Below are 7,853 nucleotides of genomic sequence, written 5' to 3' on the forward strand. Positions count from 1 at the left end.
TGTTTTGGGGTAATTTAAATGTTTTATAACAAGATTGATATGTTCTATAAGAAGGTGTTTACCTGACTTCACACATTTGTCAAAACTCTTCAAATTGTACCTTAAAATTGGTGAAATTTATTGTGTGTTAATTTTATCTCCCAGTTGAAGGTACAATGGAATATTTTACTTAATTGAGGTACAATATTATTGCTTCCTATTATCAAAATCTATTGCAAATATTCACCTATGGATCTTGATCTCTAATGAAATCTTATGTATTTTATCTTTTTCATACAGATAAGTACTGCCAAATACTGATTTAAGTGTATATGATTTTAATTGAGCATATTCATCACTTTGGGGGGGACATTTTCAGAATTCTATTTGACCTTCTCATGATGTGTGTCTTTTAGCCTGCCATAACTTTGCAGATGAATTGCTCCCAGTTGAAGGTAGCATGGAAGTGCCTCAATTGTAGTTAAGTTTTTAAGTATGGACATTTCCTTTGGAAAAAACACTGTTGGAACTATAGTTTGAGTTCAGAAAATATATCTACTACAAATGTGTGTAGGAATTAAGATTGTTCTCCTTTTTCAATTTCTGATAACATGGGAAGTATAAACGGCAGCTTATACTTGATTACTTGATTCAAACAAAATTAAGAGTAGTCGAAATCATTTTACTACGATGTAAGCTTCACAAATAAGCACTTTCACTTTGTAATTTTAGGTTGAATTTATTAAGAAATAAAAAGTCTATAGAAAAGGCTAATTTACAAAACTATTTAGTATTTCTTAATAACAGTTGAAGGCAGTTTTTCTTTTCTTTCTTTTATTTGAGAGAGATTTTTGCTATAGGGAGCATGTGCTAGCTGAAGAGAGAAAGAGACAGAAAGCGAGAAATCACCTCCAAAGGGGATGGCCATGCTGTAATCCCTTCTCCATTTTCCTTTCAGGATTTTGGGCACGCACACACACATGCCTGGTGTGAATTTTAAGCCACTGGGTCCAGGATTTGAACCGTGATTGACTAAGTGGGAGTCCAGAAACATAACCATTACACCATCTGCTGGTTCAGAGGGCAGTTTTTCTAATTCAGAAAAATTTTGATCTCAGCTTTGAGCTTAAGCAATCACAATAAAATTTTACTACTGTCACATAATCAAAATGCTATATAACAGGATAGTATGAGGAGTCTTCAAAAAGCTCATGGAAAATGTATATTTGTATTATGAAAAAACTATGCATGGATTTCAAAATTTTTGTACCAAAATAAACTAATACTTTAATTCCATTTTTTCTTTGACATTTTGAAGTTCCTTTGTATTTTCAGCTCTTATGACAAAAATTCACAAAACTGTCAATGGTTAAGTTTCTAAAAGTGAATGAAGTTCACTCTTAACATTATTGGTTCAATAATTCATATGATAAATTAAAACAGTCTTCTCAAATTACCTGAAAATGAAGAATACACTGGGTAATTATAAACACTTCACATTTTCATAAGTTTATAAATTTGCCCAACTAAACCTTCTCTGTTTTACACTATTTTTGCCACCATTAGTTATAACACATCGTAGCAGATTCCACTTCAGATTGTACCAAATTAGTGTTTCCCCAAATATTCTCACCTGTATTTATTCTATCTAGATTATTTTTAGAGGCTAATTCTTCAGTCACTTCAAATTTGGCACTGATTACTCAAATAAACAATAATAACTGAGCAGTATTGTTAACATCTGTTGAATCATCCAGTGCCAAGGAAAACCACTTGAAACCATTTGCCTTGTCTTTAAATTTACTATTTATGTTGCTCCTAATGTCCTCAGCTATTTGAACAACTGTTCTTGCTGAAAAGCTAATAGACTTAAGTGAGTTTATTTTCTCTGGACACACTCTTCTGCTACAATCAAACATGATTTAATTAACTCACTATTTGTAAACAGCTTTCCTTGCTTTGTTAACAAATGAACTACTTGGAAATTTACTGTGATTGCAATATAATTTTATTTAAAAATTATTTTACTTAACTTTATTTATTCATTAATTAACTAACTTTTTTTTTATTTGAAAAGAGAGGGCAGAGTGAGAGAGAGAGGGAAAGTGAGAAAGCAAGCCGCCAGGTCTGGGACTCGAACAGCAGTAGGCCACGTGGGAGTCCAGGGCTCCTAACCACCACGCCATCTGCTAGCTCTGCAACTTAATTTTAATTTTTGATTTTTGTGAAGATTCTGTTATAATGAGATATTTGATTAAATTTTCTAATTTTTCTGACCATTACTTTTCTGTGAATTGGGAACATTTTGATCAATGTTTAGTTTGGTAATGTTAATGTACATTGTGCTCTTTTGGCATAGCTATAATGTCATCATGTAATACACATAATTCTTTGTCATCAAAATGGCTAATGAAATAACCTACAATTCTATGCTTCAAAAGCATAACACTCAAAGCCCACTTTTTTTTTCCTTTTCTTGTTTTGACAAGATAAATATGCACTGCTAATAAAAAAAATAGCAACGCTACAGCACAGTGATAAACATATAACTTGATATGCATGTCACTCATAACATTGTCAGGTTGTAACTTTATCACTGCAATTTAAATGCAATCTGCATCGCAGCTACTCTGTCATTATACTGCAAAAACGGCCATAAGCAAATGGGTATGGCTATGCTTTCAGATGAAATTTTATTTATGGACACTTAATGTTGAATTTCATAAAGCGTTCACATATCTCAAATATTGTTCTTTGCATTTTTAACCATTAAAACATGTATGAGCAAGAAAATTAGATAAAAGATATCCCAATTAGAAAAAAAGAAGCAAACCCATCTTCATTCACTATTCACAGGTGATATGATTTCGTATAAGAAATTCACTTAAAAAACTGTTAGAATAAATAATTTCAGAAAGGTTGCACTATACAAGATCACTAGCTACATAAATAAATTGTACTTCTTTTTAAAAAATTAATTAGTTAATTAATTAATCTATTTATTTGTTATAATTTCAAACCCTCTAGGTCTGGGACTTGAACTGCAGTTGGCCATGTGGGAATCCAGCACCCTAAACACCATGCCATCTGTTGACCCCAATAGGTTGTATTTCTACATACTTGTAATAAATTACCTGAAAATGAAATTAAGAAAACAATTATATTTTAATAGCATCAGAAAGAATACCATATCTAGGAATAACAACCAACTGAATAAGAGAAAATATTTGCAAAGCATGTTGGACTTAGATCTATAATATATAAAGGACGCTCACAACTGAACAGCAATGAAACAACCTAGCTAAAAAATGGATTTAAATTCTTCTTTGAAGAAATGCATTAATTTCTGATTTGGAGAAATGTTTATTCAAAGAAGATATACAAATGGCAAAGCACATAAAGAGATGCTCAATATTACTAATTATTAGGGAAATACAAATTGAAACTCCACCTCACACCTATTAGGACAGCTACTATATACTGGGGGAAAAAACATAAAATAAGTGTTTGGGTGGAGAAATTGGAACACTGAATTACTCTTGGAAATGTAAAATGATGCTGCTGCTATGGATAACAGTTCCTCTAAAAATTAAAAATAGAATTTCCATATGATGTGATAACTCCACTTCTGAGTATATACCCAAAATAACTGAATGCAGGATTTTGAAGAGATATTTGTACATTTATGTTCATAGTAACATTATTCACAATAGACAAAAGGTGAAAGGAACCCAAATACCCACTGACAGATGAATGGATAAACAATACATGGTATATGTATATGTATATATATACGTATACACACACACACACACACACACACACACACACACACACACACATATATATACACCATGGACTATCATTCCGCCTTTAAAAAAGAAGAAAATCCTGTCATCTGCAGCAATATAGATGAATCTTGAGCACATCGTAAGTGAAATAATCCACTTACAAAAGACAAATACCATACGATTGCATGATATGAATTACCTAGAATAGACAAAGTCAAAGAAACAGAAAATAGAATGATGGTTTCCAGGAGTTGAGTAGGAAGGGGGTCATGGGGAGTCACTGTTTAATGAGTACAGAGTTTCAGTTTTTAATGATAAAAAGAATTTGGAAATAGATAGTGGTGATAGTTGTGCGACAAAATCCATGTACTTAATATCACTAAACTGTACACTTAAAAATAGTTAAGAGGGCAAATTTTATATTTATGTGTATTTTACCATAATAAAAACAATTGAGGATGGGAGGAGGAATGGCTAAAGAATTTGAAGGAACATTTCTCCAAGAAAGATATATGAAAGATCAAAAAGATGTTTAGCATCACTATTCATTAAGAAAATGCAAATAAAAAAGGCAGTGAAATACCACCTTCACACCCACTAGGATGGCTAAAATTAAAAAGACACATAATAACAAGTATTGGTGATGATGTGGAGAAATGAGAACCCTCATTTACTGCTGATGGTGCTGTTGCTTTGAAAAACAGTCTAGCAATTCCTCAAAAGATTGAGCACAGGGTTACCATAGATTCTGCAATTCTTCTCATGTGTGTGTGTGTGTCTGTCCAAAGAAAATGAAAACATGCTGTTACAAAAATGTGTGCACAAATGTTCATAGAAGCATTATTTATAATAGCCAAAATGTGGGAACAATCAATAAATGGCCATCGACTGATGAATAAATAAATAAAATGTGGAATAGCCATAAAATGAAATATTGAGTTGTTGGAAAAGTCATGATGCATTTTTTTTTGAGAGGTTTTTGCTATAGGGCGCGTGCGCTTGCCAGAAAGACAGAGACAGACAGAGAGAAATCATCCCTCAGGGGAGATGGCCACGTCACAATCCCTTCTCCTCCATTCTCCCCTCAGGATCTTGGGCACGCACACACACACACACCTGGCGTGAGTTCAACCCACCAGGTCTGGGACTCGAACCACGGGTGACCACATGGGAGTCCAGCGACGTAGCCATTATGCCATCTGATGGTCCCCATGATGCATTTTTACATAGAAAAATACATTATGACTTTTTTTTATGACCCAATAGCATTTGGAAATAGAAATAAATGAGGGGGGCTGGCAGGTGGCGTGGTGATTAAGGGCACTGGACTCCCACATGGCTGACTACAGTTGGAGTCCTGGCCCTGGTGGCTTGCTTTCTCACTTTCCCTCTCTCTTTCTTTCTCTTGTGCTACCTCTCGCTCTGTTCCTCTCTGGTCAAAGTTAAGTAAATAAATAAAGTTAAATAAAATAATTCTTTTTTTTTTTTTTGAGAGGTTTTTGCCGTAGGGCGCGTGCGCTCGCCAGACAGACAGAGAGAGACAGAGAGACAGAAAGCGAGAAATCACCCCCCAGGGGGGATGGTCATGCCGCAATCCCTTCTCCTCCACTCTCCTCTTGGGATCCTGGGCACGCACGCACACGCACCCGGCGTGAGTTTTAAGCCACCGGGTCCAGGACGCGAACCGCGGTCGACTACGTGGGAGTCCAGCGACATAGCCATTACGCTATGGTCCCAATAAAATAATTCTTAAAAACAAAAAAGAAAGAAAGAAATGAGGTATTGATTCATGCTACAACGAGGATGAAAACATTAAACCAAGTGAAAGAAGTCAGTCACCAAAAACTATATATGGTAAAATTCCACTTATATAAACATTTCAGATTAGACAGATCTATTGAAACAGAAAGGTGGTTTGTGATTGCCCAGAACTAGGGAACTGGAGTGGGTGAAAGAGTTGATGAAAATACTCTGAAGTTTATTGCAGTGATGGTGACATAATTCGGTAAATATGCCACACTGCAATCCCTTCTCCTCCATTCTCCTCTCAGTATTTTGGGCATGCATGCATATGTGCCTAGCCTGAGTTTCAAGCCACCAGTCTGGGTCTTAAGTGGTGATTGGCCACATACCAACCCTTCTAGTGGTGGGAAAGAAGTTTGGGTCTTTCTGAGAGACCTAACCTGAATGGACCATTCTTGTCCCTCAAACAGAAGTCTACTTCACAGATACTTGTTGCTGTCACTTTGATGATCGCTGCTACCATATCCGGCTACCATCTCTGTCCCTCTTCCAGCTACCATTCTAGCCTTATTCCCAACTACTAGCTCAGCCAAGATCCTGGCCACTGCTGCCAGCACAGCCTCTCATTTATTAAGTACCTACTATGTTGTCTCTATCTTTCACTGCAGACATGCCTACCTAGAGGTCTGAACTTTATCCCAAGTGCTATGGGAAGTTGTTGAATGGTTTTCACCAGGATAATCATAAGGTTATATTTGCACAATAAAAGATATATTCTTCTGTTCTGTTCTCCACACCGTAGTGTTCTGTAGTGTGGAGAACTGAAGTATGACGGAGTTAGAGAGACTAGTTAGTGATTCAGTTAGCAGGCTGTCATGGTAATTCCAGGTGAGATAAGGGTGGCGACAGGATGAGGAGAACTGGGAGAATCTGAGAGATGTTAGGAAGTGAGATTTACATGCCTTAATTTTGGATTAGACAAATGGATAAGACAGACTACAGTCAAGATTCCCCTCAGCAATTTCAGCAGCCACAGGCAGCCATCTCCCATGAACTATTAAGGTCTCTGAGCCTTAGCAACCCTGAGGGTCTTGAGCCCAGATAACTCAAAAGCCTGTGGGTAGGGTTCCCTCAAAACCCATAATATAGACATTTTGGTGAGAGACAAAACTTACAGGACTAATATGACCACTATAAAAACGATGTCCTCTCTCTCCCTTTAAGGGAAAAAGAAGCTCCATGTTAAAGGATCTTCAGGAGGGCCCATCTTTCTTCTATTAAATTTCTTTAAAGTTTTTCTCCTTATTCAAGATAGAGCATGTGTATATGAGTGTTGTGTGAGAGAGATGAGAACCTTCTCCAGCGTCTACTCAGGTCACAACTCCCTTCCTCCAGTCCTCCAGCCCACTGGATCCTGGGCACTCTTACATAGGCCTGGTGTGTTTCAAACTAACCCATATTGGGATTCAAACTGTGGTCATGGTGTGGGATCTGGCTTCTCTTGAGCAGTACCTTACTGCTATATGACAGAGCTGGCCTTTCTTTACCAAATTTCTGTAATTTTCCATCTCTCTATCAGGCCTTAAAAATAATAAATTAATCCCACAGACATGTAATGGTCCTGATATGTAATATGGCTTTCCTTTAAGGGAAGTTTAAATTGATATATTTTTTCTTATTTCAAAAGTATTGGGTAGTCAGAAAAGTCATGATGTATTTTTCTATGCAAAAATGTATCAGAACTTTCCAACAACCCAATAATTCAGTTAAGTATAAGTGAAACAAAAATCACTAGAACATCTACTATCTTAAGATAATCATCACGAACATTTTGGTTTGTGTTTTGCCAGATTTCTGTGCTATTTTTTTCCTTCTACATTTCTGTTCTATTTTAGCTAGTGAATTTACATTTTACTTAAGAAGAATGTCTTATGGGGCCAACAGATGGCATAGCGGTTACATTGCTGGACTCCCACATAGTCAACCACAGTTCAAGTCCTGGACCTGGTGGCTTGAAATTCACGCTGGGCACATGTGCATGCATGCCCAAGATCCTGTGAGGAGGATAAAGGAGAAAGGATTGTGGCACGGCCATTCCCCCTGGGGGATGATTTCTCACTTTCTCCCTCACTGTCTCTGTCTTTCTCTCTCTCTAGCAAGTGCATGTGCCCTAAGGCAAAAGTCTCTACAAAAAAAAGAAAAAAGAACATCTTAGGCTAAAGAGTGACCCCCGTATGGCTGCTATATGGGGCACAGAACTTTTCCTCAAGCCTTCCAAAGTTACATCTGTCAGGTTGTGACTGCTTCTAAATAAGGGCCTGCTAGCTATCTGGCCATGGT

This window comes from Tupaia chinensis, unplaced genomic scaffold (genome assembly GCF_000334495.1).
Source record: "Tupaia chinensis unplaced genomic scaffold, TupChi_1.0 Scaffold000484_1, whole genome shotgun sequence".
In the NCBI taxonomy this organism is placed as follows: domain Eukaryota; kingdom Metazoa; phylum Chordata; class Mammalia; order Scandentia; family Tupaiidae; genus Tupaia; species Tupaia belangeri.